The sequence below is a fragment of the Scophthalmus maximus genome, chromosome 1 (assembly GCF_022379125.1).
Source record: "Scophthalmus maximus strain ysfricsl-2021 chromosome 1, ASM2237912v1, whole genome shotgun sequence".
Lineage (NCBI taxonomy): Eukaryota > Metazoa > Chordata > Actinopteri > Pleuronectiformes > Scophthalmidae > Scophthalmus > Scophthalmus maximus.
Window position 1 is genome coordinate 7,588,564 of NC_061515.1, and position 25,813 is coordinate 7,614,376.

Sequence of the window (25,813 nt, forward strand, 5' to 3'; positions counted from 1 at the left end):
GCCCCCCCCCGTCCCTTTTTTTTCAAGACAGGATCCTTAAAGTCCTGAATATGTGAAAGTAAAGTGCAAACAGTTCAAAATCCACTTGTTTGCTCCCTGCCATGATGATGCAATTAAAGGTTAAAACCCCTGAAGCCATCTTAACTTCCACATGGGGATGTGAGTATGCGATTGGCTCCTGCTAATGCCCCATTAATCTATACTACACGCCGGGGCTATGTAGTGTGACCGTGGTCCCTTCATCTCGTGGAGACAAAGACGAGGAAGCCTTCCACTGCAGCTTGTCTGAGCAGCATCTCCTTTCCTTTCAAAAAAAAAAAAAAAAACCCTTTGCCACTCGCACACAAGCCAATTGGATCACCACTGCTTATCACAGGCAGAGGCGAGTCTTCTCTGAATATAAAACATTTGCACTACTGCCCTCTAGGGATTCCGTGAAGGCAGCGAATCTCATACCTCGACAACAACATGTTATCAAGGACCTTCTTCTGTGTCTGCCTTCTCGAGGGTTGCCACAATACACAGACTATCTGTACGGCCCGGCACCGGGATGTAGAGAGAGGATGCACTTCAAGGGGAATATGATGAGACCAGAGTGCGTCTGCGTGCACATGTATATGTTTATTTTTTGACAAGGTCACGCGTGTAGACCAATGGCCGCTTGAGAATAATCGTGGCTGTTGACAGACGACCACTACACGGGCGTTTGCCAGTGTTACATTTTGTTCAGAGTGTAGTACAACAAGACGTGATGCCATTGAAACGGATCCACGTCAAAAAAAGGTACAACGTGGCTGTCGGCCGAGCCGAAGAGTTTAAAGTGAGCGTATTGTCATCTTTCAATACAATGCATTGAAATGATTACAAAAAATATGCAGTTGTGATGTACAGTTGAATAAGATATTAAAACTGCCAGCTTGAATAAAGGAGTTATCATTTTAGAAAAATGTCCCACACTCTGTTAAATCTGTTTTTGTTGTTGTTGCTGTTTTTTCGGTGGATCCTGGCATTGCATCACACCGTGCACAGCTCCATCAGGCCCAATGAGCAGAATGGATGGATGATTTCTTCCCTCCTGGACGCCTGAGGAGAATGAAAGGTGCCAGTTGGAGTCTTTCAGATCTTTACAACCTCCTCCAGAGCTGCTCTCCTACTCACAATAAACTGTCCCTTTTTTTTTTTTTATGCATTTTCAGTTCACCCACTTATAATCGGGAGGAGATAGCTCCCGCTCCATAGCTGGAAGCGGTATAACTCTTCCCTGCCTTGCTTTATCTCCATGTTCCTACAAGCCGGCTTGAATGGGGAAACCATTATCTCTGGGCTCACAAAGGAGCCAGACGTCCACATTCAAGATGTTCTATACATGATGTATTGATCAATTCGCGGAGACTAATAGCATTGTAATGAATGGAGAAGGGGACTGAGTTAATGTCTCCAGGGTTCATGCAAACTGCAAACTGCAAATGAAGTACTCAGCGAAACAAAAGGCCCGGTCTGGTGAATTACAATTAGACCCTGGCCTCAATAAAAGTCAGGGGGTTGTTGCCCAGCCCTCTGCTTAATTTACTACAGACTCTGATGACATCCCAGAGAAAAGGCTCTGGTCAGTCGAGGGTGAGGTGTTTCAGTCTTTTAGAGCGTTGACGTAACAGCAGGGACCTTTTGGGAGCTGCATTGAGCGCTTACGGTGGCCATGAGCTAATATTTTAAAATCACTCACAATCATGCTCAAGGAGTTTTTATACACGGCGAAGCTTTATTGTTGCGCAAAGCCCCGCTAATAAATCGTTGTGAAATTAACCCATTTCTGAGTCAGCCTGGGTTTGCGACTCCCCTCCTGGGGGCTTAAGGACGAGAGCACAGAGGAGCTCGGGGAGCGGGGCGACGAGGCAAAGAGAGAGGGGAGCAAAAAAAGAAGAGGGGTGCCAAAAACAAGATTAGCCTTTCAGACCCTTCCTGAGTGGCGCTGCTTTCAAGCAAGCAACCGTCTATTGCTGGGAACCATATATTTAACACATGTTTGCACAGAGGAGTGTTTGCCTTGCAAAACTGGTTGACAGCCATTTTATTAACTTTTATTCACGGAGGCAGGAGGAAAAGCAGAAGACTCGCCGCTGTACGAAGACTTTTCCACGCGGTACCTTTCATTATAAACTTTTTTTTTCTTTCTATTGCAAGAACTAACGGAAACAGCAAAAATACCACCAGTATCAGTGCCTGATAGCTTCTTGATAAAAATCACATGTTGTTTATGCTGTCTTCGTTTCACGAAAAACAAAAAGGACACATTTCCGTGTGAAAGTCCTGGGTGTACTGTAACATCTCATTTTCAAGAGGACCCCATCGAGACATGACATTTTATAAAGGATCCGGCACAAAAATGAGTAAAAAAAAAAATAATTTTAAACATGAAGGAGAAGGAAAAAAACACCACAATAACTACAAATACAACAGCTTTGATCATATAACTATATGCACAGAAAAGTTGAGAAGTAAGCAAGAGCTTTACTCTGGCTGGCAACAAATACCATCAAATCTCATATAGGGATGCATTTCCTATGCCTGCCATTTGTTGTGCTCATATCAGTGCAATGACATGCACCAATGGATACAACCGCAGGGGTATACACTTCGGACAACTGCAGCAGAAAAAAATGAAATTCTACGTATGTAACTTCCTGCAGTCAAGTACCTTTTTTTTTTCTTCAATACCAGCCAAAACCTTTTAATCTTCCCCTCTTCTTTATGAATAATGCTAAGTATATTACTCAACGACAACAATGCCTCTCCCGTCAATTTATGTTCCAGCAACCTCACAGCACGAGAGACAATTTGTATCTTTCTATGCAGACTCTCTGATATATGCTTGGAAGAAGGAGGGGAGGGGATCTGTAGGCATCTGATATGCCCGGGTTTAGTAGGTAAGACAATGGGGGCCTCTGGAGTAATGCGCGATTTTCTTTCTTCCTTTCAGAGGCCCCTGGAGTAATGTTGTGGGATTTTCCTTTTTTTTCTTCGTGGAAACCACTCGAGGCAGAGCCCACCTACAGCTCCATGTGCGAACACGCCTCTTTTTTTCTAATCCGCTGCCATTCATTGGGAGAGAGAACTAACAAAGATGACTTTTGACAACCCGAGAAATCAAACCGCAGCTGTCAGAGCTTTTCTTGAAAGAAAAAAAAAAAAAAAAACAACACAGAGGAAAAGGAGCAGCCTACACAGTCAGCTCTCTTCACACTTACCCTCTTCACTTTCCCCAACACTTACACACACACACGCGCACACACACACACACACACACACACACACACACACACCGAATAGTTCCTAGAAGCCTCGTCCTTCTCTGCCTCCTCCTCTGCAGCTCAACAAGAACTTTTGCTGACACTTCCCTCGGAAAAGAGGGTAAAAAAAACTGGACAGGAGAGAGAGAGAGGGATGGAGGGGGGGGGGGGGGGGGGGGCGAGTGAGGACAGAAGTGACAGATAGAGAGGGAGAGAAAAAGCAGCTAAACGGATTAAATAGAGAATTAGCTCACGTTTCAGAGGGTTCACTTTGCTGATCTGGTGAGCATTTCGGTCGGAGAACCTCCATCCATCCCTCCACCCTCCCTCCGTCCCTCCCACTGTCCATCCAGCCCTCCTCTCCGCTCCTCCACTCTATTTCCCTGTCTCAATAGGTTGGTAGAATTAGTGAGACTCCTGGCAGTCACTCCGGGTGTCACTTCACGGGGTTCACTCAGGGCACCGCTGCTCCCTTTCCTCTGGCTAGGGGTCGGGGAGACGATGAAATCTCTGCGCGGTTCAGGCGGAACAATGGCTGCCCTGCAAAAAAAAAAAAACGTCTCGCTTGGGGGTGGTAGCTTGTGAAAACCTATGTTGTTCTGGGGCCCCATGCTCCTTGAATAGATTTGTTAAAGCCCCTATGGTTGGTTTATGCTAAACAGAGCACAGGCGTGAGGGAGAGGCCAAGGCGAGCCCAAGCCAGAACATCACTACTTTATGAGCACCCCATCCACCCCCACCATCCAGCACACACTTTGATGCTTCTTTTTTTTTTTTTTTTTTTGGGGGGGGGGGGGATGCCTACCGAAATCCAAAGCTCTCTCCCCCTCTCTTCTCTTTCCTCTCCACTCCCTCCATCCTCCTCCTTCAGTTCCCCTGCTTCCTCTTTTCTTCTATTTCTGCCATGCAAAGATAATCAGGTTTATGTAAAGTATGTGTGCTCTTTTGACAGTCGGCGATACCTCATTAATTCAATCACACCAAGCACCATTGTTCCCAAAGTGTTTGAAATGCGTACCGGGGAAGGGGGCCTTTTTTAATCCTGTCAATCAATGTTAACATTTTTCGAGCTGTTGCCATGGCTGGGGCCAGAGTTCATGAAAACAGAGAATATGGGCCAACAAAACAAGAATAAAGACTTATTTGAGATTGGTCTTTTTAAAGGGACATCTACCGTGCACAAAAAAACACGAGAAGCAAATGTGTACAAGTTTGGACACTATAGCGTGGCTGAGAGGGGGTGAGAGAAAAGAGCATTTGGAAACCAAACAGGCGCCATAAAAACTTGACCCGGGAGGGCTCTGGGAAAAACCTGATGAATCGCTCTCCGGAAGGGCCGTGGTTTTTCTCCCCCTGTGCGTTCACCAGCAGCACAATGACGAATACATTTCAACACATGACTCCGGGGTTCCGCACTGTTGTGTTGCCCTGCTGGAATGCTGGTACTACAGCAGTGGAAAAATGATAACTCATTGGTTTCATTTGCGAGGATAAATGTTATAAGCAATATGCTTTTTTATGTTTTTTTCTATTTATCATTAAATATCTATAATAGAGCAAATAATCATGCACCCATAATTGTTTTTTTTTTAACAAAAGTGATCCTTTATCCAATTATGCTATTGTTCCTGGTATATTGGATTAAAAAAACTGAGATTGACTCAAACAAATAGACTTTGATAATATGTCATAGACGTTTACAATGAAGACAAATAGTCACGTCTGCCCTCTAGTTGCCACTAAGTCAGTGACACTACTGTATGTCACAGACACACACAACGAGTGACTTCACACTGTAGCATCCCTGTGCTCTTCATTGTGCCACAATATTACAAATTTTAAAAAAGAAATGATTATGAATTTATAAGGCAATGTTACAGCTGATGGTCTGGACCCACGTAAACAATACAATAGTTTTCGAAGGCTCCCAGTTTTTCTTTTTTGTACTGATAAGGAAGCATTAACTAGATATTTCACTTATTGCTCTTGTGAACATTATTCCTGCAAATAATTAGGGGTGCAGAAAAGCATACAGTTGTGTCTTTATATAATAATATAAAAATAAAAAAATAAATAATCTTGGTTGAATGCACTTATTGTCAGCCGCTTTGGACAAAAGTGTCAGCTAAATGAATGTGATGTAATGTATCCTACCTGCCAATAAGTCTTTTGGTGTGCAGTGAAAAAAGTTCAGACTGAAAATGTAGAGACGCAGTTCCAACACACACTATAGGAACATTTGTATTTAACTCTGGACCCATCCGGTCACATCTAAACCTGTAGCGCGATGCAGCTGGTCACAGAAGCAGGCACCAAATCGTGGAAGGGTGGAGAGTTCCTGTTCGGTGGAGATCCCGATCCTCCTTCCCCTCTGTCCATTTACAAGCTAATCTGTTGTGAGAATCTGAAAAAAAGTAGAGTGAGACGGTGGCAGATTAAGCCATTGAAGCTGCGGGGGGGTGCTTCCTACGCATCACCGATTCCTTTCAGGCAAATTTAAACACTGTTTGTTTATTAGTGTCTTACGCACGGCATTAGCGGCCCTGGCTTATCTGGGCACACACACACAGAGCGGCATAATACGGCACTGTTCAAAGCCCAGATATGGCCGTGTGTGTGTGTGTGTGGAAGCTCGGTTGTTTCGCGTTGGCGCTCTGACCTTGTTTAAGAAGTGAAAGACCATGTGAGACACGAATTATTGGGCACCGACGCTCTCGTGCTTTGTGTAAACATGATCAACTCACCCGGTTGCTACACGGCCTCCGTGGCACTGACAAAAGACTTAAAGGTGCACAGAGGAGATTCGGTTTGAACTAATCTCTCCTCACTGTTTACCATATATGCACGGACATATCAGCTGCCGCTGCCATTGTTTGAGAAATACCTATGGTTGTTATATCTGATAATGGCCAGTGTAATCCCCGCTTCTCTCTGTGACCCCCACCTCCACCCCACGCCTTCTGCTGACTCAGGCCCGGCTCTGCCACCGGTCTACTTCTCCGTCTCTGTCCCTTCTTTCCCACTAAATGTTTTTGACCTCCTCTCCGGGATTGTCTGTGTGTCGGAATCTCTTTTGCTTCACGCCCTTGTCCGTATTGAATCTGTTTCTTGATCAATGTGTTTCCGTTGCAATTTTAGCAGTAAAAGGAAAAAAGGAAAACGTGCTCTCTCAGTTGATCTCCTCAGAAGTGGCCACTGCAAGGCAGTGTTGTGTGTAAAATCATTTTACCCGTGTCGGAGATAACTCTGCAAGAAAACTGCCACATGCAATTAGAGGGAGCACACGCAGTCCCATGCACATGCCGTATAACTGATCTAATTGTTAATTAATATGTAAAAGCTGTCCCCAACATGTCCTTATCTGGAAGAGAGAGAATTCCCTGTCTTCTGACACGATGTTCAGCTCGTGAAAGAAACAGAGAGACAGAAAAGGAGAGATGTGTGGACATGTCGTTTTTCACCGTGGCCAGAATGTGCTCTCTTGATTTAAATTGTCTAAAGTTAGTAATGGACTTGAACCTGTTTCGTGTGTACGAGTGCGTTTGGCAGGTTTGTTTAGCTCTGCATTCAAACCTAATTGTTACCTTCCGGACCCAGGAGACTTTCAATAATGGCAAATCACATCAGATCCCCCCCAGAAAGGGAGTGTGGGCCAAGACGCACATATTAAGGTCACTTGGCTATTATCTCTGTTGCATGGCTTTTATGTGATATAGGGGATGTGTTTGTGTGACCGACTGTATGTCAATGCCATAACATAATACTCTTTGCATTGAAGTATTTTTTTAGCAAATAGAGACAAAAGTGGAACTTTTCAAATACTAAACCTGCTCTACGACATCTGGTCTACAAACACATCACCTTATCCATCTTAGTCAATGGTAAATTGAGTGTGTTTATATAGCGCTTTTCTTTGTGTTATTTTCCTTTTTAATAGCACAAGCTACATTCACACAGTGTTGTTATTTTTCTGTCACATTCATAAACCCACCAGAGTCAATTTAGGGCCCAAGCGCACGTCGGCATGCTGACTGGGGGAAGAGGGATTGAACCACTGACCTTCTGGTTTTGGATGACCTCTCTACCTCCTGAGTCATAGACGCCCACAAGTTGCTTAAAATTTTCGAGCCGATGCCATGTATGTGTACGACAGTGTACAACTACTTTTTTTTATTGCTCTTCGTGTATGAAATGTGCTATATACAGCAAATAAATTGAGAAAGCCAAATGTAGCATTTTAATTGCTAACACTAACAATGCTAATAATATAAACAGTAATAAAAAAGACATTGCATTGATGGTATTCACAGTCATTAAAGAAATATGAAAATAGAATAACACTCTCTTAACAAAATGCATGTTGACGCATGAAGCAGAATAATAGAAAATGAGACAGCTTCTCTATCAAACGAAAACAAATAAAAACTACTCAGCATGTCTAAGTATCATCTTATCTGATACAAAAATGAAACGCATTATTGTCAAATGTTATTACTGAAATATTTCCAAGCCAACTTTTTTTAAACACACACACATATATATATATATATATATATATTGTGTCTTATATTCGATTAATCTTCAGAGCAGAAATGTATGGAATACACTGCATGTAACAGACTTGTCGGAAGCAATCTCTGCCGCAGAATCGGAGACATCTTCATTGTGTGAGTGAAGACAACATCCATCAACGTTGCACGGAAATAATTTGCCAGCTTTATTCAATCTACATACGTCTTTGCCCCCCCTCTTTGCTCTACCTCCAAAACTCACTCAGATGAGACGCTGCGAGATTGTTATCTTGCCTCGCCTTTGTATGAAAATCAAATTGGGAATTGCTTTTTTCCTTGATTCACTTCCATGCAAACAAAGAAGTTGTTTTCTTATTTTCATGTAAATGTCTTTTTTATAGGAGGCGACAAGTGTAATCAATCTTCCTCAAGACAAGGTAGGAGGGCCTGCCGAGGGGGGATTATTGGTGCTTAGTAGCCCGGGGATCATAAAACAAGGAAATTGAAAGTGATATTTAATTGACACTGCCATTTCCACTGCACGGCAAAGTCTCGTCCCCCCCATCGCCACGTCTCTCCCACGCGCCAGGCCATCACGCTTGCTGCAGGTGAAGAGAGAGGAGGAAAGAACTCGCCGGAGCAAATTTCCTTTCAAACCCGGCACTAGAACCCGGGGAGCTAGCTGTCAATCTCGGAGCACAGCGCTGTGAAAGAGACAAGGAGGGGAAAGTTTTTACGTTGAGAAAAATGGATTGCCAAATGTCACCTCATCGACGCGGTGCGCCATACTCTAGTGAAGGGGAACATGGTCAATATTGTGTATCTTTCTGAATGAATATATATACCTGTTTTTACAGCTCTGAGTTCACATCCAATGACAAAGATTTCAAAGTGCTGTGCTCATATTTTGCACATATATATACATTTAGCCTCTCTATTTTAGCGTTTAAAAACTACGAATCGTTGTTTTTACTGAAGTCGAAAAAGTCCTACTATCTAATTCTTTCTAAATGTCACTGTCACTACCTTTGAAATGACACACTCTGTGTGCCTGTCACTTCCCGCCACCAATTTCACCAATTAACATCACATGAATTAATCAGTCTTCATTCAATTATAACTCTGACAGTCTCTGGTCTCACGCGGCAATAAAAAAATAGAAGGGGAGAGTCGAGCAGAATAACTGCCTGAGATACCATCTCTGAAATGGAAAGTGACACTGTCTAATTAGAGTAACCTAATGAGATCAGAAGGTGTCTTTGTCCGTGGACTTGTAGCAGAATAGGCACTTATCTGCCTCTCTGACCCCTGTATGGCAACTTATGACCTGACCTATAGACTTACCAGAGGTGCCCTATTGTGTCAGCTGCCCATGATGAATCTGGCCATTGAACAAAATCACTAAAACAGAATAAAAATATGATTGAGACAGCATTAAAAGGATCTAACAAGTGGTTTAATGAATGTCTAGATACATTAATGCTGCGGTTTGAAGCGACACAATTAAAGAATTGCTCACGGGTACACATGGGGGTCCCCCTGGAGGTGACAAGCGCAATTCATCACTTTCGTAAGTTGCGATTTAAGCGCCTCCTTATTGATAGCGATGCACACATGCATTTGTTGTCGAGCTGATGTAAAAGGAGGCGGCAACCTCAGAAGCCAAAGAGGCACGTGGACAATCAAGGTAGAGTAGCGACACACATCTTTATACAAAGGTGAGGCTGATAATGTGGAGTAATGTAACAAGGTTTGTTGTTACATCTGGTGGTAAAGTTGCAAACCGCAACCAACCGAGCACCCGTCAGGGACACTTTTAATGGCGCACTGCTATTTCCATTTCTGGATTCCGGCAGCACTGAAAATTCAAAGCAAATGCGACGTATTCTGGACTTTTTTTCATTCAACACGACGTAGCAAACATGGCGACTTGCACGGAGGTCGGGTAACCAGCAAAATAACTATATTTAACTCAAGTTGACGAAAAAACATTGGTTCTTTGTTGCAGGTGATTATATATATATGAACATTATTTTACAATATGACAATGTATTATATTTCTATGAATTAATTCTTCTAAATATTACACACTGTAGCTTTAACTGTTTTTTGCTGTATTTTTCCTAGTTAATTGAGATAAAGGATCTACTTGTCTATCCATTGATATATCTTCAAATCTGTACATATACTTACAACTTTAATAGATTTAAAGGAATCTATTATTAATGATGAAATCATACATCTCTATGAAAAAAATGTGTTTCGATCTTTAGCATGTTAACTAAATAGCCTCACGACGTTTTGGCTTTTGTTGGGTTTTGTTTGTTGATGATGTAAAAAGATTTTCCTTTTTTATTTTAATTTGCTTATTGTACAAGGTTGTTTCACATGTCGTAACACAAACACACATTACTACTGTACTTAAAATGGTTGTATTTGTACTATCACTTATTCCATTGCGGCAGCAGCAGCTATCCTCCCGGCCTGTTTGTCTGACAAGATGTATTTATGGAGCTCACTGCTGACCTACAGAGGCCTTAGACAGGCTTTGGGGACAGGCGGCAATTGGTGTCAAAGAGAGGCCAAACAGCAATGATTTATAGCCCGGAAGATTTGACTGGCGAGAAGCTGCTGCTGCCACAATTACCTTTACCGCTAAACTCACACACTGACTGCATGCTATTTCAACGGCTGCTGCCACAACCACTGCTTTATACACACACACACACACACACACACGCACACGCACGCACACACACACTCCTTTCTCTCTTTTACAAGTGCTGTTCATGTTTGAGTGGTTGAGCCTCTGTTTCTTTGCCCTGCCTTGTCCACTTAAAGGGGCATTAATCAGCAGCTACTTTATAAATCAGGAGGTCCTCGCGGGCCCACAGTGATTATGAGGTCAGGGCTCTGCAGAAGTACTTAACCAATTCCCAAACCCACCCGGACTTGATATATTTTGCTTCCTTGCAGCCGGGCGATTCATCATCATTCTCCCACTGAGGCGTGATGGAACAGGCAGGCAGGGAAGGAGGACTGGATGTTAAGCAACGGTACTGAAGATGAGAAAAAAAAAAAGGCAGTAGGGGGAGTAGAGGAATAAGAATGAAGAATAAAGTGCTTCCTTCTCCTCCCTCTCTCTCCCACCACTGTCTTTCCATTCGTCCTTTACCCAGTTAGTCTCAGTCAGTCAGTCAGTCTCCAGCTCTCTCGCTCTCTCTGTCTGTGCTCAAATCCCCGGACACTTTGGGGGCACTTAGCACTAACCGGGCCCATTCACCCCGGCCCACCAGCGCTCTCAAATCATTTCAGACGAAGCCGAGGCAGATGTCTGAAAGATGTAGTTACTGTTCTGAATGTGGTGGCTCATTGGGCCTACGGGCAAGGCAGCAGTTCTGGTCTCTTGTATGCTTTGACCAGGACAAAAAAAAAGCTGCCTGGAAGTACAGTTGTCAAGAAAGAGATTCCCAAAACCAGGGAGACAGAGAAGAGTTTAGCTGAGGGAAGAAAATGTGCGGAAGAAGATAGACATTGTTTTGTTTTTTTCACTAATCAGAAAAGAAGTAACAGAGAAAGACGGAGCTACACTGGGAGACACGGAAGAGGGAATGGCTCTGCAGAGCTGGAGGCCAATGCCCCCAGGGTAGTCTTTCCCCTTATGAACACTGCCAGCACAAAATGGAGCCTAAAGTGGAGCCATGAGTCAAGTTAAAAGGGCATGAACAGTCCACTCCAGAGTGAAAGGGAGTGGACTGTTCAACTGTGGGCATGAACAGACTAATACTGTATGGTGAGGTGGACAAAACACTTCCCTTTAATGTATTTTGACCTGAGCTATAATTGACAATATACATATACACCACTATAAAGTAATTTTTCTATTTCAATTCTTGAAACAACTCCATGAAAAACCCCACAAAAACGAAAAAAGACAACAATAAAGACGTCCTTCCTCTGTCAGTTAAATGAAAATCGAGTCAGACAACATCCTGTCACTACTGCTCAATCTGGAAACAAATCTAATATACACCTGAGTGCCGCGCCTTCGGTTACCTGTGCAACGTCAACAATTTAGCCGCAAATAATGTCAGCCTGAGGAGACACGCTGTGTCCTCTCGATTTGAGCACAAGAGAAAGAAGAACGAGGAGCGCCAGGGAGAGGGACGAAGTTCCTCTGCAGACAGACACTCGGCGTGGTCTTGACAGAGCGCCGGACGCAAAGTGAAGAAGACAGTTTCCATTACCCCTGGCACCCACCGGAGAATAATTTGCTGAGGCTGGGTAAATTGTGATTTAAGGAGTGTAATGACGTGTAATAATTTTCTGTCACTGTTGTCAGTTAGTAGACGAGGCAGGTCTCCTCAGCGGGGGGGGGGGGGGGGGGGGGGGGGGGGCAGGTGTGTGGAGACGGCAAAACAGGAAGTTGGACCGAATCCAAACAAATGCGAGGAAACACATTGCGCAGTTTGAGAAGAGGCAACAACTCATCACATCCGTTGCTGGCGAATAAACAGCAGTTACCACTGCTCCAGGAGGGGACAGGGGTTGGACCGAGATTAAAGTACCTTACATTTACTTTTTATTAATTTGGCTGCGAGAATCGGGGTCAAGTTCCCCGCCACAGTACGGTTGGGGTTCCAGATAGACTGTAAATGTCCCCCCATAGGCCAACCTGAGTCTGCCCTCAACGGCGCAATACTGGCGAATACAACGGGGTCTGAATTGGGAAAAGTGTCATACATTTCTCTGTGACTGCAGGAGGTAGTATAGAGTTGCTTCCTGTGTTTGAAAGATGTGTATGTGCATGATGCACATTTAAACACTGTATTTGTTGTCATGATAATAAGGAATTTGAGAGTTTGTGCTGACAAGGTTTACCTTTAAATGGTGACACTTCCAGCGTGTAAATATACTGTCGCATTGGAATATTGTTGGTGTATTTTTGTAACGGAAGAAAGTGAGTCTTCCAAGTCATTTGCACAAAATCTAAAATCACATCAAGGCACACACCTCAGGTCAGAGAACATGTCAGCATTTCATAGTGCCGTTTGATGTTGTGTTCATCAAAAAAAAAAGTCAAATAATTATTGTTTGACCATTTTATTCTAATTCAAATTTTTAAATAAACATATAAAATCAAACATATCTCATTGTTATTATTTTTTTATTTCATTTTGAAGGATGCTCTCAGAATGTTAATTCAAACCTTTGTTATTCCAGTGTCCAACCTGGACATTCAACAAAGGGGTTTTATCTTTGACATATGTAATTTATGAAAAATAAAGCACCCGCCTCACTGTTATTAATGCCTCATCACAAGCTCCAATAGAGCAGGGAATCATGGTCTTTGAGTGATTATGTTATCACTTTTAGTGGGTGTTTTGCATAGACGTGCACAGGTTTAGAAGAGGGCGACAGAGAGAGAGAGAGAGAGAGGGGAAGGTAAGACTTTGCAAACGTGACACAGTATCTTGCTCGCGGGTTTTTACAACAATGCAATATATTACAATATATTGGAGGAGGCATACCAGATTTTAAAAATACATATAAAAGTTGTGATACATTTGCAAGAACTGCAATCCACTCTGGGGCTTAGGGAAATTAACTTAGTTGACAAATATCATATAAAGTACAGGGGGAAACTGACATGATGAGGAAACTTATTTGAAAAGGATAGATATGGAGTGAGAGTCCATTTCAATTATTCTATTCACTTTATCACTGAGAACATGTGGCGCAATAGAGTACTGTCGCCAACAATCAGTGTAATGCAAAACTGTGTGCCTCGTCTTTCTTTTTTGTTTTCATTTTTTTGTTGGACTGCGCTATTTGTAACAACTTACAGTTACCATAGAATAATCATTAATCATCACTTTGTCTTTTTTTTTTTTTTAATTTCCAGCTCGGCAGATAACTGCACTGGGCATACATATGTTTATCACAGTGATATCTCCATTACAAGTCCCTCGCTTAACACAAATGCATAATGCATTCATGCAGAACACAAAATGCCATAAATCAAAATGAAAATGAAATGTATTACAATGCAGCACAGTGACTAAGCGGCAGTGACAAGACTAATCCAGCGTCTTTCGTGGTCAATGCCGTTGAGTTTCAGCTATTTGGTATTACGCATTTGCTAATTTACAAGAACAAGCCCCCTGCCACCTTTTGTCTTACTCCATCCCTTTGCCTCCTCCCTCTCTGTATCTCTCTGGCTGTCCCACCTTCTGAAAGCAAAGTTGTTTGATCATAAATTGTTGAAGTGCACTGACTTGTCTCCTCCACTTTCACTCAGTGGTCATAGTAGGAGCAAGAGCAGATTAAAAAGTCTGCCACGCCGCCCGACCGGTCTCAGCATACTATTAGCATATATATGAGATTTGAGACATTTTCTAATATTCTCCAGCAGGACTCATCTGTCATGGCCTCGTGATGAATTATAAAATGCTTGTTTGGGTGTGAGGGAGCTGGAAAAGTGGCAGTATCCCTCCCCTCCTTCTCATTACTGCTATAACCTTTGCTATGCCTGCGTAAAAAAAAAAGGAGAGGGACAAAAACAAAATGTTGAGACCTTTCAATAAAAAAGTGGAGATTTATGTTATACCTACGCCATTAGTCAATATATGTGTGTGAACTTGTGACAACTCCTCCTGTGATAACGCGTCATAAAAGTTGGTGGAGACGTGAATGGAGACACAAGGAGGAAGTTGCTCTGTCTGTAACTGAGATTTTTTCCATGTTCCAAGCAGTTGAAACAATAAACAGTTTAAAGATATTTGTCACATACTGGATGATGAAGATATTGATACAGACGCTGTTAAACGCTGAATTCTGGGAAGAAAAAAAAAAGGTTCTCATTTATATACTGTATATATATATATATATATATGTATATATATATATATATATATATATATATGTATATATATAGTTTTAACACATCCAAGGGGACACTGAATGTTCAAATCCCTTCCTTGCAGGGATGACTGGTTTGACATATTCCCAAAAGTTGTAGAGCCAATATGAAAACCTTGTGGTTGATGCCAGCTGTGATGAAGTTCAAGAGTGTTCCAAAAGCTTATATGGCTCAGGGAACATCTGGATCAGACAACTGGCCTTTACGAGACCGTTTGGGCAAGAATCCCAAGGTTAGGCCAGCAAATACTCAACTTTTGTTTATCAAGTGGTAATAATAAGGACCCCCGTGGCTTGCCACTCGTACTCTGTCTCTAATTTACATTGTTCGTTGACAATTGTTTGCTAAAATGTCATCCATAGCCCTTTGATACGTGGACCTCGATACCGGTCAAAAATGTGGCATCAGTCAGTGAGACACTGGAATTTCCATGACACACTTGACAAACGCACAATTCAGCATACCATATCAAAATTGAACAGTGAGAAGCATCTTGTCGTATTTTTTGGTTTTTCTATGGCTTTGATTATAGATTAAGCATTTGGAAACAATAAATGTATACCTACAAAATCATGCTTTCTTTACTACTGCATTAATGTAACACACACGAGGTCTATTAGAAGTTCAGTGTGCAATTGTTAATTGACAAACTAAAGGTTGTACCGGTCAGTTGTTGGCCTCTTAAAAAAGCAATACATTGTACTTATGTAAAAATATATACATGGTATACGGTGCAGTTTATTACATATGTCCAAAAATGTTGGTCAACAAGTTCTATTACAGCTTACACTGTGTGCGGAGAGTTTAGCCACCACATCTCATGGTGTGACAGGGGAGGTGTGATACTTTATAAAGCTTTATATTCCAGCTCCTTGCAAACATCCCGTGTGTTAATTAAATGAGTAAAAAGTGCAGTGGCCTGTGTCCCAAATTAATTGCTTTCTATTAGATTACATTATTGTAGATAGACCAGGCCGTATTATTAAGATTGTTGTACATTCTCCTACATTCAATTTCCCCTGAACATTATTGCGGGGAGAAATCACCCTCTCTTTTTTCTTCCTTCTCCAGATTGTTCAGAATTTCTGTCATGGCGCATTCCGCTCAGTTAATTAAAGGGGGCTAAAGTGCAGTGGCCTGTATCCTATTGCCATCAAATCCATAACTTAGGGAGAAAAAACATTTACATTAACTTGCCATTAATACCGCCCATGCCGACTTTTCAATTCCCGCTAAGTATGATCCTACACAATAATTGCTGTTGCCTGTAAGACAAAGAGGCGAGGAGGGCCACAAGGGGGGCGAGAGAGGGAAGGAAAGAAATGATGCCACCGGTAATTAAATGAATAAAAGTGCACCAGGCTGTGTCTTGGAAAAACAGCTTTGAGTAATAAAAAATATAACCAACAATCTCTCCCTCTCCTTCCATTCAATTCAGTTTTTAATGCTATTACACAAGGTAATGGAGTTTGGGAATGGGAACTTCTTGATAGCTGTCGGAAAGAAAGAGAGAACGAGGGAGCAGACAGAGAACGCCCCGTATTTCTCTCTCTCTTTTATAAAACAACTAAGCTCAGCACTCTATATCCTATCTCAACTATTGCGTCTATTGGATTGGATTATTTTACATTTTGATTGAAATGATGTCCGCGCCAGATAAAAGCACGGACCCCAGCTGTTGTAATTGAATCAGGGTGGAGTTGTTTATTCGCTTGATCTACAGCGGCGATTCGCTTGTCCTAACACCCAATGCATAAAAGATCCACTCTTGTTTAACACACTGCTGATTAGATCTGTTTAAAATGGCAAAACAAGAAGCGTCCGTGTCCAGAGATGGGCAGGCATAAAAGATAATACATATAACGGCATCGGGAGAAGGGGGGAGGAATGGAGAGCAGCAGATGAGAGGAGAGAAAGGAGGATACAAAGGCGCCGCACCCCCTGGCTCTCTTGATGGTGTTAAGTGTGTGTGTGTGTGTGTGTGTTTTGCGAGTGCATGTGCATGTGCGTGTGCGTGTGTGTGTGTGTGTGCGTGTGCATGCGTGTGCGTGTGTGTGTGTGTTTTGTAACTGACTGCTGTAGATGCACCATCTGCTTAACTTTCCATGTGTGACCAGAACTCTCAATTAATACATTGTACATGGTACAGGAACCAGATGCACAGGAAACCCTGATAACATTTAAATACAATAGTAAGAGCAAATGTAAGAGAACTCCATTTCTAAATTGTTTTTTTAAAGTGGTAAAGAGCAAACAGTCAATATCACAAACATCGCAAACGTGAAATTACACTCAGATCTTGTGTGTCAGACACCAGCATTTGATGTTGCACAGCAGCAGTACACACACGATTTAGTGAACCTTATTTACGAGGACTTCTATATAATGGATGGTTGATCATCAAATAATGACTCTTATCACTTTGGAGTAGGACGCACATCCATCATGCTGGGGAAAAAAAAAAGGTGAACGTACGTCCCAGTGCGCAGCGAGCGCTGATTTAAATATCAGTCCTTGAGGGACCACTTTTGAAAACATAATCTGCTCGGATTGCGATGCCCCTCGTGCGACATTAACGGTGTCAAGGGCACAGCAAAGTCTCAAATATGTTTACATTTTTGCATATCAAATGTGTGATAAGAGGCTGCTCTTTTACATAAATATCAATGTCATATCAGGCCTATAGGCAGGGTCTCCTTTACCTTTGGGATAATCCCCGTCCAGTTTAACATGACGATGTTCAGAAAAAAAAAGAAAGAAAATCATAATAATGTATCAAACATGATCTATGCATGCCATATCGTCATGGTACACAATACACAAGCACGTGCACATTCTATTTACGCATTGATAAAAGTAAGGGCAGAACATGACTCTGTCTACTGGCTGTAATCCACTTAGATATACACTCCATGTACCGTGCGTCCCGACAGCAATAACATGTCTGTGTATATATCACAATCGCCACCAGAACAATATGTGCAAGCTCCAGCAGAAGTCACAGCAGTGAGATAACTTGGTAGCAAATGCTGTTATCGTGAATTCCAGTTGTATATAATAAAAAAAAATAATAATAATCATCATTTTGAACTGGTTAGTTAGGGCATAAAAAACAATAAACAGCCAACAGTATATGTATAAACTCAGAACTGTACTTGGGACAAAAAAAAAGAAAACGTTTGACATTTTACAGCCATTCAGTTTATAGGCCAACATTTGTCTGTATATCATTCAAGCCTTGCACGGTACTTATCAAAAACAAACCGATAAATAAGATGATTTCACGAAAGGCACAAATCGTGTGTTTAGCAGTCGCCCATGTCTCAGATGCATTTGGGTCACCCCCAACATAATCAATCATCTCTATTAGCGGCCATATCTCGCGCTCTGCCAGCCGTGACCCCTGGACAGCTGAGCTCAGATTTTATCGCGGCGTGCCTGCTACATTTTACTTTCCCTGACACCCCCGTGTTGCACTACAACCTCTCTCTGCTGTCCGCATCACGTGGCGTGGTACGCGTCCTGTTGTCGTGTAGTTGTTTTATCGGGTCCGCTGCTATTACTCATTGTGGCCCTTCGGTAACCCGCATAACCTGGAACATCGCGGACACCTGAACTCTGCACAGATGGCTGAAAACAAATCCCCGTACAATTAACCGTGTTTTAATTTGTAGGGCACAATATCACTGTGTTCCTGGTGAACGGAATGTAGTGCTGGTGCTGTATTTACAATCAGATTTCACTCCGTATGCCACATTTTGTCGTTAAGTTTCACATAAGAAACCTTTTATTTATTATTATCATAATGCATTCATAATGATGACAGTAAAAGCACATTTAACAACAAAGTTTAACATATATGTATTGTAATGAACACACTAATAAACACAAACACTGCAATGTTTCTGCAGTATATTTAATGAAAGCTAAAAAATAGATCATCCCTCTTCGGTCTTTAATGTAGCTCAAGTCTTGATATATTGCAAGTGTTTCCCTTGAAAATAAAAAAAAAATATGTATTGAATGGGTTTAAATGCTCAAGCAGAGCTGGCTCATCAATAACCAAGTGCCGGGCAGCAGCAGCAGCTTCTTCTTCTTCAGTTGAAATAAGGGAGACCTGCTGAGTTAAGCCTCCCAGTCAAAGCATTTGTTTGATCAAAGCCTAATGATAAATAAATAAATGTAATATCAATTGTTAGAATATTTAGTCATTTTTTCATTGCACACTGCTTATATGTCCTGCTTATATATTATCTGTAGTTTATGTTTGTGTCTGTTGATCTGGGAAGTTGGGGGTCACGCGGGGTCAAGGAACATTGTAATAATTGCACCCAGCACACAATCATACCTCTAAAAGATACAGATGTTTGCTGGTTTATTCTTTATAGATCACAACCGATATCACATAGTCTGCCTGTCATGGAGATATTTACATCAGTCCACATCAGAAAGAGAGGGAGCGAGGAGGGATGAAACAGCGATGTCGCCAGCTTCTAGACACCAGCGGATGACCTTTTTTTTTCTTTTTTTTCCCACAGTCGGTATCAACCATTCATATACAAATCACACCCATTCTCACAGACACACACTCTCACATACACACACACACACACACACACACACACACACTTGGAGAGAAGAAGAAAAAAGAAAAAACACAAAGCAATAATGTGGAAATGTTAACAGCTTACAATTAAAAATGTGATTTATGTTCCGTGCAGCTGTTAAATGACACCGCAGTCCGACAATATAGATTTCCATAACATTAGCATAATAGTTTTATTGTGGTATAATTACTAAATAAAAAGGCTCCTACCTGGCAAACCCCGCTGCAATCAGGGACTCTTAAACGAAGCAAAATGTTGCCTCACACAAGTAACATGGGTCAATTGCAGCCGGGGATAGTCGGGGGTAATGATTAGATCATTAAAATTTAGTCTATGCTTCGCAGAGCATAGAGAAAATTAACTTCCCCCCACCAAGCTCATTTTTCTGCTGAACATGAAATAATGATTTTCTGCCAGCATAATTACAAAGCTAACATCTGATAGAGTCAGCATCCAGGGGGGATTATCACATGCATGAGTATTAGACCTCATTACCAGCTTGACTGCAAAATTATTACATCTTGTAATTGGATGGCGAGATTTATACACAGATTGGGCCAGGGTTCCTCGGTAAGATTGTAATTACAGGCTTCGCTGGTTCGCTACTTATCACACTGCATGCAGGAGGGAGGAGGGCCCGGGAAAAAAAAAGGGCGAAAAAAAAAAAAAAAAACAAGCGGAGAAGAGGGGAAGGAAGGAGCGTTTCATTAAGCAGGGCTACCCTATCAATGGCAGAGTGGCGTCACGGCCGGGGCTGCAACGTCCTCTCTCTCCTTCTCTATTTATGAGGCCAAACAGTGGAGGTGTTTGCAGATGGAGGGTGGGCTGAGGGCTTGTATGGGGGGTGGGGGACATTTATTATTACCGGGGTTCCTCTCCCTGACAAATGGGATTTCATTTATTTAACCTCTGCTGATCTGTTCCAGTGAAACATATAAACAAGCCATCCGGCTTCTTTTTTTTTTTACTGCCGCCGCGGAGTCAACGCCTCAATTATCTAAAGGCTAACTAAGTGTTAAAGTGAGCCATCTGCCATGTGGGAAGCCCATTGATTTAATTTGCCGTGTGTTTTTTTGTTTTTTTTACCCGTGATGGAGCCAGGGCCCCACTTTGTGCCTATAGAAAAAGAGGCGATGCACATATCCCCTCATTGAACTGGAGTTCAGAGAGAGTAGTCAGGCTGTTGTTGCCATGTCACCACTCACTCCCCAGTTTTTTTTTTTTCCTTTCTCAGAGCCAATGTACCTCCCCTACACCTCATATTCGTCCGCGGAATACAAGTGAGCGAGGGAGTGATATAGAGGGAGAAAGAGGGGGGCTAAGGGAAATCAATACCTGGGCTTAGATTTGACGAGCAGGGTGTCGGGCTGCCAACGGAGGGGACACCTTTGTTCTCCTGTAGCCGGCTAATCGCTGCCTGCATGCCGAATGACTATTGACACAGCGTGTGTGTGTGTGTGTGTGTGTGTGTGTGTGAGAGAGTTTCTAATGTCTGAGTTGTCCATGCATATATTTCCCCCCTATTACTTGATTGGCCGGTATGTGAGGAGTATCTGTTAGCATGCATGTTTACACGTGTGTGTGCGTGTGTGTGTGTGTGTGTGTGTGTGTGTGTATGTGTGTGCTTGTGTGTGTGTGTGTGTGTGTTTGCATCCTGGAGGGCTCCTTTGCAGCTAATTTTATAGTCGGCCCCACACTAATCAGTGTGCCAGCAGTAATGGAGTTGTTATTGGAGTCCATTACAAAGACCTCTGCTGGATCAATGCTGGTATCAGTGTTCACAGATGCAGCTGGTTCAACCCATTGCAGACGCAGACATTCAGAGGAGAGTGTGTGTGTGTGTGTGTGTGTGTGTGTGTGTGTGTGTGTGTGTGTGTGTGTGTGTGTGTGTGTGTAAAACTCAGGCTCAATGGTCCAGATAAGTATTATGTATTTTAATTGTACCACTAATATTACATCATTCAATTTCATATCCATTTAATATATTACATTATAAACCAATTCATGGGTCAAAAATATGAGCAAAGCAAGGATCCTTATTAAAAAATCAAATACCTAAATAGATAGAATATTATTTTTATTTTCAGTGTTTGCAACAGTATAGCTGTTTGCAGACCTGAACCCTGGGAAACTGTCCGGACCCAAATTTCCAGGCATCTTTTTTTTTTTCCTGGGAGTTTTCCTTTCACATATGACAAACGCAACTGGGGATTTGTCCGAGTCAGACACATTCACACCAGCGGGAACATTTCCAGAACATTCCCTGGCATCTGGGTAGAGCATGTAGGAGACAGGACATGACAGTGGCAAGAACAGGTTTTCAAAACAGTTCATCGAGGGCTCGGACTGACTACACGTGTCGTGTTGTGTCCAATACAACGCCCCCCGAAAAATGTCTAGTCAGTCTCCTCATGGTTTTACAGCAGCGACCTAAAACCGAAGCCGATAATCACCCGCAGCTAACGCTGGCAGTTTTATTGGCAGGGAGATGAGAGGCGATCTCGATCACATCACGAGCAACAGCTACAGGAGACACTGGGCTCATTAAGGGACAGTGACCTTATGTATTGACTAACGCGTGTAAAGTCACACAACCAGCGTTGTCCAGACACCTGTTGAATTCAGCGTTCATTCGTTTTTTTTTCCTATGATGATTCATATAAAACAATATTATCATGCAAAACCATTAGTTGCACGTCACACAAAAAGGGTTTTTCCTTTTTTTGAGCCCAGTCTCTTTTCCTCCGACCTCCCCTCTCACTCTCACTCCACTTCTCCTCCTCCGTCTCCCTCTATCATTCACGCTGGCTCTCTATCTATCCCTATAGCCCACCCCACCTCAATTATTCATCCTCCCTCTCCCCCTCCCTATAACAGCGTTTATCCCTAGTTCTCACTCCCTCTTCCATTCTTACGTATTCCCCTCTATTTGTCTTATTACATCATGCCATCGCTCCTTCCTCCTGTATTTGATTCCATCTTTCAGCCACAGTGCTTCACCCCTCCCTCCCTTTTCTTTCCCTCCCGCGCGCTCCCTCCATCTCTCCATCTCGGTTTCCCTAGAGTCACTCATATGGTATTTAAGTGGAATGGGGCCCATTAACCCTGCCAACTTGTGCCTCTTCTCTCCTCCATTGATCAGAATGCACACTGGAGATATTTCATTACGGCTGGTTGTGAGGGGACCATTTAAGCAACTCCTCGTTTTTAGTCATGGTGTGTGTGTGTATGTGTGTGCGCGTGTGTGTGTGTGTGCGCGCGTGTGTGTGAATGAATAAAGGATTGGACACAGATTAGGAGTAGAGTTGTTCCCCCGGGAACTATCAGGAGGAATTATGACCGCAGTTATAGTCTCACTGGAAAAATGGTTACTGAAAAGGGCACTTTTTAGATTTTGTCTTTCTTATGCATTTATTTTTTGATTCAAAGTATCGATCGATATCAATTGTTGTTCGACCTCACAGATTTCTTCAGCAGTCTATCATTTCCTCTCTCTCGTGTAGAACTTTAAGAGAGACGTGAAGTAAACTTATGACGTTTAATACGTCATAAACGTGTTTTCCTCTGTTTTTCTATTGGTTCTTAAAATTTGTATTGTTGTGACTAACAATACCAATCAAAAAAAAATAAGTTTGCTTTCCTGTCACATAATATGATGAGGTAACACTCTATATTATGGTCCATGTCATAAACTAGTTTCTTATTAGCATGCATATCTTAGCAATAGACATTAGCATGTCTATTAATAGCCATTGACTAAAAGTTTTCCCTCAATAACCTCCTACCGTGATTCCTGCTTATTGATAGGAAGTAAGATAATAACAGTATTAATATGCTTTGCTCAGTATGTGCCGACAAGAATAGTCATCCTCCCTTAGTAACACGTAATAAATATGTTACATTTATATGCAACCAAATGCAAAACTACAGGTATTAAGTATGTCCTATGTTCCCAATTCTAATGTCAGGTCTCACTTGTGAGAGAAGTTTGTTTTAGTTTTGTTCAACCCACACAGGTTCCCCCGATTCTAAAGTTGCCTCCTCTTCACATTTAGTGAATCCATTACAGGCACACAACTACTGCAATTAACAGACACTATTCTCTTGCGATGGGTTACATCTTGAGAATAATGAAGTGCTACGGTAATAAAGGGGATATTTCTACTGTAATGTGCTGACTCTGTTCATCTGCCGATGGATGGAAATAGAACCTGTGACTCTGAGTCGACCTCGATTATTTTCAAGATATAACCCATGCATTTGTAATCTGTAATATCAGTAATGTTCATACTTACACTATATCGCTGTGATGTGGATCAAGTGTGGTTTTGGTGTGATATAACTATGGTCTACATCATTTTACCTTTTGGGATTCACAACAAATGGTTGCGGCTGTGCCAGAAAGAGGAACCGGCAACACATAGGCAGATAAAGGTGTGTGGAGAAATGGGCGAGCTCTCCGGGTAAATGTCAAGGAGGCTCAAATCCAACCGCTCTGCATAGATAAGATTCACCCGTGGCTCTCCATAACAGTGCCATAGGGGCTTCGCTCTGTTCTTTTTTTCTGTCATGGTTCTTCCACACCCTTGGTTTCATATAATGTGTTACTTCATTACTAGTTTTCTTTAGATGGGAAGGTCATGGTGACTGCACAAATGTTATATACTGTATATATATTTAAAAAATATATGTAATTTTTCAGTGACAGCTCCTGAGATTGAAAGTGGGTCTGTGGTACAGTGAGCCACGTTAGGGACAGGAACAAATGAGGAGATAATAGGAGAAGTGAGCCTGGGGAGAAAGTCAAAACAGAGTCAATGAGTGTGTTCTAATTTACCCTTAGCTCAGCAGTTCTTGGTGCGTGTGTGTGTGTGTGTCTGTGTTTGACTTGATTCAACATGAGGATAAGTGTCAAAATGCAGGGATTTTCACTTTAATAAGCACAAACACACACACACACACTCACACACACACACACACACACACACACACACACACACACACACACACACAGGGGGCACGCACACAAATAGAAAAATAAATTCCTGAGTGAGCGTTTGTGCACAATTTTAATCCACTGAGGTTTCACTACCTGCCGTGATACCAAAGAATTGCATCAAGTTTGAGAGGCTGAAGGTGAATATAAAATATAAATAAAAAAACCTGCATGAAAACTGGTAGCGTGATGTAACAGTTTCATTCGCTGCAACAACCCGCAGCTCCATCACAAGCTCTACATAATAGATTACAGTACACACGACTGTAGCGCTCACCCTGTTGTATTCCACTGTAATGTGTCTGGTATGGCGCCAGACCAAAGTGAGATCTCAATCATTCACACAGCACAGTTTTATTGTTATTGTTGCTGACATTACGTGTTGACACATTGTCAGCAGGAAAAGAGAGCGAGAGAGAGAGAGAGAGAGAGAGAGAGAGAGAGAGAGAGAGAGAGATTTGGCAGCTCTGTTGCATGTTGAAGAAGAAAAATAGAATCTCCTGGACGAGGCTCAGTCGGCTCAGCACAAGGAACTGGCCAATTATTTCTGAAATGGCAGGGGGGGTGGTTGAAATGTGAGAATATTTCCCCGGATATACACAGCAGACAGCGGATAAATGACAAGCACATAAACAAGACGTTCGAGTGATGACTTTTTCCTTTTCCTTGCACACACACACACACACAATGAACAGAATAGTCTTTCTGATATCAGAATTATTGACTGAAAGCTCTGACCGCTCAGTAAACACATTCGGTGCATATGTGTGCACGTGTGCTCATGCCTCGCCGTGTGTTTCAGTATGTTTTGTCTGCGTGCGCTCAACAAATTCCGTTGACTCGAAGCAGCGATTTCAAAAGGTTGGCCTTTGCATCATAAGCCTGTGCTGTTTGACATCTGATTAAATAGCATTACTGCCAATCAGCCGGGGTCGCGCGGGATGTGGATTCTTTCCCTTGCTGTTGACAAGCTCCCCGAATAATAATAATAATAATAATAATAATAATAATAATAATAATAATAATAATAATGTTTACAAGTCTTTGTCTTCATTTTATTCCCACAATCAACTGGTTATACACAATATAATGTGTCATGACCAACTCAGTTTTTTTTTCTGTATGCCAATCATATGTAGGTTTGTTCTCAAAGGGTTACTCTCCCAATTTCATATTTGGTGTACTTTTGAAAAACATTTTGAATACACATCAAGACTCCTGAATAAACAAATAATCTATGTTTATGGGTATATATATATATACACATATACATCCCCTCTTTTCAGTAGAGGGTGGTTCATCCAAACATCTAATCCAACTTCTTGGCCAGCTGTTCCAGAGGCACATGATCCGACTTTCCTTTAACTATTGGCAGTTTGGTCAAAACACCAGAGTCAAGTATCAGGCAGGGGGAAAAAAAGGACCAGTATTTATTTGTTTTTGAGTCAAGCTTCTTCCACAATAAAAGATTGACCTGTGACCCCTCTCTC

The 25,813-nt window shown here is 42.1% G+C and overlaps 1 long non-coding RNA gene across 1 annotated transcript in view; it reads right to left on the reverse strand.

Annotated features, from left to right (window-relative positions):
- Positions 1-5,451: 5,451 nt before the first annotated feature.
- LOC118294095 overlaps positions 5,452-25,813 on the reverse strand; it is a 100,174-nt gene continuing 79,812 nt past the window's right edge. The window contains exon 3 of the long non-coding RNA XR_004787991.2: positions 5,452-5,691. This is a non-coding gene — a long non-coding RNA (uncharacterized LOC118294095). The remainder of the gene's footprint in view (positions 5,692-25,813) is intronic.